Genomic DNA, 12830 nt, shown 5'->3' on the forward strand with positions numbered 1-12830 from the left:
TATGACATCATCATGATACAATTGTTAGACAAAATGCTTTTTGAGAACCCGCATTTTTGCGAAGGAAGACATTTTTGCGAAGGAAGACGAAGGAGACACGGAGGAAGTCTTTTAAATACTCAAGTAAGAATCAGAAGATAAATTATTTGATCAACTTGGCATATCAGATCAATAATTCAACCAAAGTCAAGCCTGAGATGAATTCAAATTTGGAGGCTACACTCTCCAAGGAAAGCTTTTGTCAGATTAATGAAGAACAACGGCAAGATTATTCAAATCTTCTGACAGACGGCGAAATGACTTTGCAGACCAAGTTGGCACAATTATCTGATCAACTACAATTCAAAATGGACGAACGAGATCAAAATTTGATCAACGGGCAAATAGCTTTCATTGGCTATAAATTGCCCAAGCAGACTTGAAGACAAGAAAGAATTCTACAACGATAAAAATATCCAATCAAACATCAAGTGATATATTGAGCTATATACGATAGAATTCAAGTCTGAGAGAAGAAATCTTTGTATTTCATTGTAAACCTTCTACTGAGTGTAGAAAAGGGGTAGAGTAACTAGAGAGAGTGAAAAACCCAGTTTGAGTGTAGCTTTGTGCGTAGCACTCGGTTGTAAAGGGAAGAGTAACAAGAGGAGCTTGTGAAAACCCGGTGAGAGCGTAGCTTTGTGCGTAGTTCTCGTGGTGTAGGAGTATAGCTTGGTGCGAAGTACTCAGGAAGGCGGAGTAACAAGAGGAGCTTGCGAAAAACCTTGGTGGAGTGTAGCTTTGTGCAAAGCACTCGAAGAACTGTCGCTGGACACTTATTCACTATTGTATCTGGGTGATCGAAGAATAGTGAATTTCCTCCTTGAAGTGAAAGGAGAAGAGTGGACTAGGAGAATTACACCATCTCTGAACCACTATAAATCTCTCTCTCTATTTACTTACTGCTCATTTAATTTCGTGCATGCTTATATCATCTGCGAACTAACCCATTACGATTTATCGCGTATCTTTATCTGTCTGAGTTTGATAGTTCCCACGTTTGCATGCAAGTGAAATTTTACATACATCATCCTTAATCTATATCAAGTGTTTCTAACGTGATGCATGTATATAATCTCTCTTTGAGCACTACACAATCAAAGCATAACACTTGACCGCTACTTATTCCGCTATACACACTCTAAGTTGTTTAACTTGTTTGTGCTTGTTACTTAGAGTTGAAATTACCAAAGTGTTGTATGCTTGAGAAAAGTTTGAAAACTTAGAGAAGTCTATTCACCCCCCCCCCTCTAGACTTCTCGCCACCCTTCCGGGACCAACAAGTGGTATCAGAGCGGTTGTCTATTTGAGTCTTTTCTTGACTGCTAGATAGATCTCAAAGCTTCAAGATAAAGAGAGATATGATTCTTGCTCAAAATTTGCTTTTCTCACTTGATAATTTGATGATTGGAAAATACGTATGCAGGTGCACTTATCTGCTTTAAATGATGAAATGTGGGAAGTCATCACCACTGGCCCTATCAAGATCATGAAAGCTAATACCGCTACCGCACGAGATCCAAATGCTCCACAATATGTTCCAAAGCCAAAAATGGAGTGGACGAGTGAAGATAGAGGGCGAAATAACTTGGACAACATTGCCAAGGACATTTTGTTCAAAGCGGTCGATGACACCATATTTCCAAAGATTCGAAAGTGCACTACGGCAAAAGAAATATGGGATACTCTCATTAGTATCGGTGAAGGCGACGAACAAGAAAAGGACAACAAGCTAACCATCGCCATGAAAAGATTCAAAGATTTCAAAATGCTTTCTAACGAAAGTATTACCGATATGGAAGCTCGCTTAGTCAAGATTCTTGGAGAAATAAGTGAACTTGGCAAAACCATCTCCCAGAAGGAAATATCACTCAAAGTATTGCGTGGACTACCTTCTAATTGGGACATGAAAGTAACCGCGATGCGAGATCATAGAGATCTAAGGACGTTATCTACGGATAAACTCTTTAGTGATCTCAAGGCGTACGAGTTCGAGATGAAGACACGAATTGAAGAAGAACGTGATGAACGAACATCCGCACTAATGGCCGATCAACCGTCTACATCAAGGTTAATAGGAAATAATGATTTTTTATCTGACGAACAATTTTCCTTATTTGTTAGAAAATTCAAAAAGTTCATGCGAAAGAACAAATTCAAGAGTTCACCACAAGGAAGCTCGTTTAGAAGACCAAGGAAAGAACAAGTCGAAGATAACACAAATGTGTGTTATAATCGTAGAAAACCTGGATACTTTATGGCAGAATGTCCACACCCCAAGGTAAGCAAAAATTCGAATGCTACTAACCCTTCGCAGGAAGAATACAAGTCGAAGGAAAAGAGATTAAAGAAGGATAAACGAAAGGCTTTGATAAGTGATCCGCTAGAAGCAAGCGAATCCGAAGAATCTTCCAGTGACGAGAGTGATTCATCACAAGAAGATATGGTGTTTCTATGCTTAGTACGGAAGACATCCGAACATGAGGAATGCTTGATGGCACGCGAAACCGACGAAGAGGTATCTTCTAGTTCTTTTAGTTTCTTTAGTTCCGTTGACACCTCTTTCGAGACTCAAGAATCATTTCAAAGTCTTATGGAAGATTGTCAAAAGGTCATGGTCACTCATACTCAAATCAAAGAGCGCAATAATACGTTAATCCTAGAAAAGGAAGAAATGACACAAAAATTGCAAAATGCTCTAAATGAAATGAGTAAATTGAAAGCTGAAAATATTCGACTTCAAGAAGAGTGCAAAGCTAGAGAGGTTCGAGAACATAACCTTCAGGAAGTAATTGCATCATTCACGCATTCATCCAAAATAATGGATAAAATGGTAAACATGCAAAAACTAGCTGGAGATAAAGTCGGACTTGGCTACGATCCATCATGTTCTAAAACCCTTCAAAAGTTGACTAATTCTATTACTACTTTAATCAATAAAGTTCCAGTGGTAAAATTTGTGAAAAGTCAACATAGCACAATGAGGCAAGGAGTTGGAAACAAAATTAATGCCCAGAAAAATGTTGCAAAGCCGAATCATCATGATAATATCTTGGTAAGGCAACAAAATTTTTAAAAAGGCAAAAATTTGTATCTCAAAGGAGAACCAACGAGTCAAGTGCAATAAAACCTCATAGGAATATGAGAAGAATTCCGAGAATTGGGGCTGGGATATTATATCCCTCAGAAGAAGATTGGTCACTTGAAGACAAACCATAGACCAAGTCCAGATTTGCTCTATTTCATAGAACCAAGCAACTATCAGCTTCCCAAACCGCACCAAAGCATTATTTGCAAGTGCGTTATGATTATAAAGTTTTTAATGGTTACAAATCACCTACTCTTGGATCAGTGGGATCTAGGTGGATTTGGATGCCAAAAATTACTAACGCAAAATGACCCAAACAAGGGTGGGTACCTAAGAATAATTAATTTTATTGCAGGAAACTTGGTATTTCGATAGCGGATGCTCTCGACACATGACCGGAAATAAAGCTAGTCTAGTTGAATTCAAAAGCATTGAAGGATCAAAAGTAATTTTTGGAGGTAACGATCGATATGGAACAACAAAAGGCACCGGAACAATTGTGAAGAATGGCTTACGAATTGAAGATGTTTCATTTGTCGAAGGATTAAAGTTCAATTTGTTTAGCACAAGCCAATTTTGCGACAAAGGCTATCTCGTAGAATTTTTCAAAGATAAATGTCAAGTCAAAGACGAATCTACGAAGGAAGTTGTACTAGCCGGATCGAGAAAGAAAAATATATATGTTGTTGATTGGAGTACAACGAAGGACTCTGTATGTTTGATGGCAAGCAAGTTGGGAATGGCACAGAAGGCTAAATCATCTAAATTTCAAAACCATCAATAAGCTTGCACAAAATAAGCTAGTCGATGGATTGCCCAACATTGCATTCAAAAAGGATCAAATTTGTGATGCATGCCAGAAGGGAAAACAAATCAAGTCATCATTCAAATCCAAAGCTCAAGAATCAACATCAAGACCTCTAAGTCTACTGCACATGGATCTATTTGGTCCACTAGACCCAATAAGTATAAGTGGTAAGAAATACACTTTGGTTGTTGTTGATGATTTTTCCAGGTACACATGGACGTTATTCATAAAGAAAAAGAGCGAAGTTGAATCAAAGTTGCCGGAGCTACTAAAGCAACTACAAGTCGAAAAAGATATGAAGATCGCAACAATTCGAATCGATCGAGGAACCGAATTTGTGAATGACGTGATTCAATCCTATTGCAATTCACAAGGGATTCTACACCAACTATCTACCGCACGAACGCCGCAACAAAATGGAGTAGCTGAAAGAAGAAACAGGACACTTAAAGAAGCTAGACGTGTCATGATTTCAGCTGCCGATCTACCAAAGAGATTTTGGGCAGAAGCTATCAATACGGCGTGCTATACTCAAAATCGCAGTCTAATCCACAAGTCATATAACAAAACACCATACGAATTATAGAAAGGGAGGAAACCCAACCTCACTTATTTTCATACATTTGGGTGTAAATGTTTTGTACTTGTTAATGGAAAGTCTTATTTAAAGACTTTTGACGAACGTGCGAACGAAGGAATATTCTTGGGATACTCATCTTCTAGCAAGGCGTACAGAATATTCAACAAATCAACAATGGTGGTAGAAGAATCAATTCATGTTGTGTTCGACGAAAGCAACAGCAAAGAAGTCAAAGATAAGGGAAGTAACTCTAATTTAAATAATTCTAACAATATTTTTGAAGAAAATGTGTTGCAGGATATAGAAGAAACAAGTGACATGGGTACTCATCAATTGGAGACAATACCCATTGTGGCACGTGAAGTACCAACCGTGACCACACCCGAAGTTGCACCTGAAATTCCAATGGAAGAAATCCCAGTAGATGAATCCGAAGAAATACCCGTCAACAATTTACAACAAGATGAAATTCAACAAGTGGCACAATAAGTGGTATTTCAACAAGAAGGAAACTCTGAAAACCCAATAAGTTTTCAACCGAATCGAAAGTGGCTAAGAAGTCACCCACATGACTTAGTCATTGGAAATCCGGGAGACGGAGTTAAAACACGATCATCTACAAGGGACCAACAAGATGCAATGTTCTCATGTTTTTTATCGCAATTGGAACCAAAAGAAATTGATGAAGCTCTAGCCGATCCAAGTTGGATAGATGCAATGCAAGAAGAATTGGATCAATTCAAGCGCAACGACGTATGGGAACTTGTTCCAAGACCAACGCACCAAAATGTAATCGGCACCAAATGGGTCTTTAGGAACAAAGCAAACGAAGATGGCGTCATTGTTAGGAATAAAGCAAGATTAGTCGCAAAGGGGTACTCGCAAGAAGAAGGCATAGATTTTGATGAGACATTCGCCCCCGTCGCAAGACTCGAAGCAATAAGAATTTTCCTAGCATATGCAGCCTACAAGAACTTCACAGTATACCAAATGGACGTAAAAAGCACATTTTTAAATGGCTTACTTGAAGAAGAAGTTTATGTCGAGCTAGCACCCGGATTTGAGGTAAAAGGCACTGGTGATCAAGTCTACAAACTCAAGAAGGCGCTGTATGGGTTGAAACAAGCTCCGCGAGCTTGGTATGATACCTTGTCGATGTTCCTAATTGGTTGTGGATTAACCAAGGGCCTATTCAATAAAACCCTTTTTAGAATTCAAGAAAATGGTCATATTTTATTAGTGCAAATTTATGTTGATGATATCATTTTTGGAAGCACTAATATTTCTTTGTGTGAGAAATTCTCTAAGCTTATGCAGAACAGATTTGAAATGAGCATGATGGGAGAATTGAACTAATTTTTGGGACTACAAGTCAAACAGCTCAAAGAAGGAATTTTTGTGAATCAAGCTAAATACACAAAAGATCTTATAAAGAAATTTGGGCTCGATGGAAAATCCTCAGTCAAAATTCCCATGAGTACTTCTCAAAAATTGGACAAAGATGATGAAGGCAAAAACGTTGATCAAACGATGTATCGAGGGATGATTGGATCGCTGCTATATCTAACTGCGAGTAGACCGGACATATCCTACTCAGTCGGAGTATGCGCAAGATTTCAATCGAAGCCTAAAGAGAGTCATCTGATTGCAACGAAGTAGATAATTCGATATTTAAAGGGAACAATCAACGTGGGATTATGGTATCCCAAAGAAGGAGATTTTACACTAACTGGTTATTCAGATGCAGATTTTGCAGGGTGTAAAATAGACCGAAAAAGTACCTCAGGGACATGCTAGTTCGTAGGGGGAAGATTGGTCTCTTGGTTCAGCAAGAAACAAAACTCCATAGCTACGAACACTGCCGAGGTCGAATATATTGCAGCTGGGAGTTGTTGTGCACAAATTTTGTGGATGAAGCAACAATTGTTGGACTATGGGATTAAATGCGAAAATGTTAGTATTTTAGGTGATAATACTTGCGCGATTGCAATAACCCAAAATCCAGTACTTCACTCGCAAACCAAACACATCGACGTCTGACATCATTTTATACGAGACCACGTCGAGAAGAAAGATTTGAAGATCGATCATGTTCCCACAGAAAATCAAATTGCTGACATTCTCACAAAATCGTTGTGTGAATCTCGATTTGCAACTCTAAGGCACGAAATGGGAATGATCGAAATGAGCTAAGTATTTCGAAACTCTTAAATTCGAAAATGTGCGTACGTGCTTTGCATGAAATTGCATGAAATTTGTTACCTATATGTTCTACGTGATTTAATTTGAGTAATGTGTTACAATTTATTTGTGTACATGTTAGTAATTTTATCTTACGAATTTGGGTACGTAGAAATTGTTGTTAATTATGTAAAGGATATATAATTTAGGGGGAGTATGTCATGATAGTGGATTAAGTGCATATATGGTTTAGGGGGAATATGCATGATACTGAGCTAAGTTGCAAATTGAAAGTGATACAGTGCATGCAAGTTGTAAAGTCAGTATGGATTATGTGCTCAATAGCTTTATTTAATTTTGACCTGCTTAAGTCAATCTGATGTGATTTTATTTAAAGATGCAAAATGTATCTGGAATCAATTTTTAATTGGAACTTGCACTTATCTGTCTGATTGAATTTATCGGTCGCTCAAATTTTCTCAGATTTATCCGATCTCAAAATTAAATTGTTAACGTGAATATATTTATTGCACTAACAATTATGTGTCGAAGAAATTTTTGCTCCATGAACATCTACAGGTGGCAGTTAATTGAAGCTTAATTTTTGGCGCCATGTACCTACAAATGGAGTATTAAAATCTGAGTTGGCAAATTTAAATCAGTGAAAGTTCGAAGTTGCCCTCAATTGTTCTACAATCTCTTTCTATCCACTAAAGGGAAAAATGGTAATTTTACCTAGGCATTTATTTTGCCTCCAACGAGAGAAAAGGAAGAAAGAAGATCAACTTCCATCCTCCTCATTCTCACCGCCGGCCGAACGCAAGAAGAAGAGAAGAAGCTCTAAAATCTTCCAATCCTACCCAACCCATCCCAAATCCTCTACATATATCTCTTCTACACTTAAATACCCATCACCCATCCTCACCATTAACCTCAAAACCCCTCACAACCAAAAACCCATCCCCTTCAACCCAAATATCGGACTGCCGAAATCACCACCTGAAAAACCACCTCAAAAATTCCCAATTTGTGTTCTAATTCAAGATGGAAGGAGCTCCCAATCAAATTGAAGCCGAAGGATCAAGGAAAATTACACGGGTGATTGCGGGATGATCTTGGACCTTGAGGATTACAACAAGCATGTTCAATCCAAAGACTTGGGGGTAAAAATTTTAAACTCTCTTGAATCTAGTGGGTTATTATATTTTTGCTCTTTCAAGTATGATGGATTTTACAAGAATGAAGTAGTAGAATTTTATAAGCATGCATATGTCGAAAATGGCTTTATAAAATCTACTGTTGGAAGTGTTGCATTGTCAATTGGGTTAGATGATGTTCGAACCAAGTATGATTTGTTGGAGAAAGGTTTGAGAGTTGAAAATCATGGATTTGATTTGAATACCTTTTGGAGTGAAATAAGGCACGAAACCGCACCGGTCGGGGCTTGCAATAATGGAAATAAAGTGTTGTTCAAGCATGAATGTGGAATGTTGCTAGATACTGTGCATAAGATTATTGAATGCAAGTATGCTAGTAGGAATTATTTTACTAAGGAGAAATTGGGTTTGATGCATATTATATTGAATAATGTTGCTGTGGATTGGGGAGTTTTTGTGTTTGGTCGAATGATTGAGCAGGTTGGGAGTGCGAAACCGTTGGTGAATGGATGGTTTCCTAATGACATTGGATATGGCTTTGTTGTTGGAGAGTTGTTGAAAGCCAAAGGTGTTGCCCTGTCTAAGCCACGACCCATCCAAAACCAAAACTACATCTTTAGAACACCAACCCCAGTCGAACCCTCTCAAACAACCACCCGAAAGCGAAAATCGGCAAACCCGTCAAACATATCCTTAACCAAGAAATCCCTTGTTATCCGAGAACCTAGTCATGGAGAGTCCAACACCCACGGGAGAGCTAGTGATGATGCTTGTAGCTATCCCTTTGTTACCTTACCCGCAACTATAGTCAATTCCTCGAACCCGAATGAAGATGAAGTGGGAGTTCTAAGCAAAGTTGGGAGTGTAGATGACATTCCTACGTATGGGGTGGATAGTGTTTTGTTGGGGGATCTTAATCGTGTTAAGTTTTGGAAAACTTGGAGATTAAGTGATTACCATTCGGTTGCTACAACCATAGGGCCGAATACTCTTGAGTTAGAGGAGTTTGCTCTAGCATGGTTAGGTACAAGAAACCTTGCTCTTGCTACGAGGCTATCGGTGATCAATGAATGTTTTATCAAGAAAGTTGCCAATAGCAGAGGAAAGAAAGTTGCTCAAGTTGTTACCGAAGATGCCGTCGAGACAGTTGATGGATTTGCTCGTGATGACATTGCCTGAGCTATGATTCTTTCAAGAGAGGAAGCTCACAGACCACCAGGAAAAGCATCAACCTTGAAGGAATACGATGGTGGAAGCCTAAATGATTTGGATGCATTTCCTTCGAACATTAGAGGAGACAATCTTAGCTTTGATGCTATCTCTCCACACACGTGTACGGATGTGACAAATTCGGTAAATGAAAATTTGGAGAATAATCAAGTCACACTCGATCCTATATCATTGGTGAATGAAGAAAATGTTGGTGATTTAAATGAGTGTGAAACCCGTGAGAATGCACAAGAGGGAGTGATGCAAGTTGAATCATCTACTCCGTTACCTTTAAGTTGTGCCGAGCCTATTGATAACACCATTTCCGAGCCACTACATCTTGATGCTACAACACAAGTGGATGCACCGGAACCGATTGAGTCCACCTTGCCGAGACCACCACCTACGGCACACACCGAGGTACACTCTCATCCAATTGATGTTGAAGCTTTAAGGCAATGTATTGTTGGAGATGTACGCATGGAAATCCAAGGAATGAAGGAGGATGTCTCTCAAGAGTTTGAAAAAGTTCACCACCGTTTTGGTAATGTTGCTACCAAATTGGATGATTTTCACAAAGGTGTATATGAAAGGGCCGAATCTTTGCTACTTGGCCAAGGATCAATGCAAGGTGATATGGCTATGATGACCACCAAGCAAGAAGAACACAACCGGGAAGTCTTGAAGATGTTCCTTGAATTGGGAAAGAAAGGAACCGATTGCGAATCAAGATTATGATTTGTAGAAAATCAGTTGAAGGCCTTACTTCATCAAACCGGCGTGAACAATGATCTATTAGTTGGAGTTCAGAAAAGCCAACTCGAAGCCTCGCCAAGCTTTCAAAGCTATGTTGCTGCTGCCGAAAAGGGGGAAAGGGCTAGAGGAGCTCCAAGTCATTTGGTAAATCACTTGATTGGACCGTCATCACAACATCCATTTGTTGAGCTTGTTCGACCTCCGGGAGTACCACGAGGAGTCTCTCCTATGCCAAAGGTTCAAGGTCAAGGTTGAGGAGGAAAAATTATGGAGTATCTTGTGACTGCTCAAAGTTCGGATTTACCGAGTCCACAAGATTGCCCAAGGTCATCACCTTCAAGATCAATCTATGATGAGACCAAGATGAAGCTAGTACGCGATTTGGAGACTTTCTTCGGGCACTCAAGCAACGAGATGGTATATGGAAGATCATTTGAAGAATGCGTTACTTGGTATCAAGCCAGAGCGTTGTGGGGTGACAATATTCAAGAAGCATATGGAAACTATGTAACCGAGCAAGTCACCGCACCATACCAACTCAAAGAAGGTGAACAAGATTTCAAGAAGTTAAGGGCACATGTGAATGCCTTAATTGACAAGAGGTAAAAATGAAGTCTCTTATTTTTTTGGTGTACATAATCCTAGCTGTTCGAATCATATCTTTTGGTACACAATATAATAGCTAGCTCACGGCTTATCTCTTTAATTGTCTAGTGTGTTTATTTAATTGCTTTAAAGTCTCAAGATTTTAATTGGACTTAGCAAATGCATGTAAAGCGTATAATTGAGAAAATAAAATTGAAAGGGGGAAGAAAAATTAAAAGATAAAAATCAATACGCAAACCCCGCGTTTTAGTCTCAATATACGTTTAGGACTGTCCAAGATTAAAATCTCTAAGTCCTAAATGGGTTAAACCCGTCAAATGGCTTGTCGCAATAAAATTGGACAAAAAGATTATTTTTCAAAATTTGACATAGCCAAATGACTTGGGTATAAGTTTCGGCATCATCAAAAAGGGAGAAATTGTTAGGAATATATTGTATAAGTTTTGATGAGCCAAATGTATTTTTTAGACCCCAATTTTATTTTAATTCAGTCCGTTCTGGTTCACAAAGTATGGTACACCCCTACCATGAAGCCTACGTGAAAGCCTTATTGATGGCAGAATAAATGTAAGCAGGATCAAAGCTTAACACATTTATGAAGCGTTTAAGTCGTTAAAAGTTGAGATGGATAAGATGGAAGAAGACTTGTTAAAGCACTCTTAATACTTGATGATTTATGGTTTGATTCTTGTTGAGAGCATTTTGGTCTAAAAAGGTTTTAGAAAAGCTATGGTGAAGTGTTATCATGAAGTGGTAGACAAGAAGTGATATTGGGAAATAATATCACGAAGTATGATATCGGGAAGTGATATCATGAAGTATAATATCGGGAATTGCCATTATGAAGAAATAGTTTTTATAACATGATATCTTGTGTTATCGGATGATTACGTCACTATTATCGGATGATGACGTCACAACGTGATATGCTCTTAGAAGAGTTATGGAACCCATGTGAAGAGATGAGACAAAAGGATTTAAATCATGATATGTATCAAAAGGTTAATTAGCCAAGTTGGAAGGAGTGTTGCAAAGTAAAGCAAGTAGTACATGGTTCAACTCTCAAGTTACTTTTATGAAGACATGATAACAAGTTCATGATATACAATCGGGATATGACAAAATGCTTTTTGAGAACCCGCATTTTTGCGAAGGAAGACAAAGGAGTCGAAGAAGCTGATACACGAAGGAAATCTTTTAAATACTCAAGCAAAAATCAGCAAATAAATTATTTGATCAACTTGGCATATCAGATCAATAATTCAACCAAAGTCAAGCCTGAGATGAATTCAAGTTTGGAGGCTACACTCTCCAAGGAAAGCTTTTGTCAGATTAATGAAGAACAACAGCAAGATTATTCAAATCTACTGACAGACGACGAAATGACTTTGTAGACGAAGTTGGCACAATTATCTGATCAACTACAATTCAAAATGGACGAATGAGATAGAAAGTTGATCAACGGGCAAATAGCTTTCATTGGCTATAAATTGCCCAAGCAGACTTGAAGACAAGAAAGAATTCTACAACGATAAAAATATCCACTCAAACATCAAGTGATATATTGAGCTATATACGATAGAATTCAAGTCTGAGAGAAGAAATCTTTGTATTTCATTGTAAACCTTCTACTGAGTGTAGAAAAGGGGTAGAGTAACTAGAGAGAGTGAAAAACTCAGTTTGAGTGTAGCTTTGTGCGTAGCACTCGGTTGTAAAGGGAAGATTAACAAGAGGAGCTTGTGAAAACCCGGTGAGAGCGTATCTTTGTGCGTAGTTCTCGTGGTGTAGGAGTACAGCTTGGTGCAAAGTACTCGGGAAGGCGGAGTAACAAGAGGAGCTTGCGAAAAACCTTGGTGGAGTGTAGCTTTGTGCGAAGCACTCGGAGAAGTGTCGCTGGACACTTATTCACTATTGTATCTAGGTGATCTAAGAATAGTGAATTTCCTCCTTGAAGTGAAAGGAGAAGAGTGGACTAGGAGAATTAAACCATCTCTGAACCACTATAAATCTCTCTCGCTATTTACTTACTGCTCATTTAATTTCGTGCATGCTTATATCATATGCGAACTAACCCATTACGATTTATCGCGTATCTTTATCTGTCTGGGTTTGATAGTTCCCACGTTTGCATGCAAGTGAAATTTTACATACATCATCCTTAATCTATATCAAGTGTTTCTAACGTGATGCGTGTATACAATCTCTCTTTGAGCACTACACAATTAAAGCATAACACTTGACCTCTACTTATTCCGCTGTGCACACTCTAAGTTGCTTAATTTGTTTATGCTTGTTACTTAGAGTTAAAATTACCAAAGTGTTGTATGCTTGAGAAAAGTTTGAAAAGTTAGAGAAGTCTATTCACACCCCCTCTAGATTTCTCGCCACCCTTTCGGGACCAACAGA

The sequence above is a fragment of the Ipomoea nil genome, unplaced genomic scaffold (assembly GCF_001879475.1).
Source record: "Ipomoea nil cultivar Tokyo-kokei standard unplaced genomic scaffold, Asagao_1.1 scaffold3399, whole genome shotgun sequence".
In the NCBI taxonomy this organism is placed as follows: Eukaryota; Viridiplantae; Streptophyta; class Magnoliopsida; order Solanales; family Convolvulaceae; genus Ipomoea; species Ipomoea nil.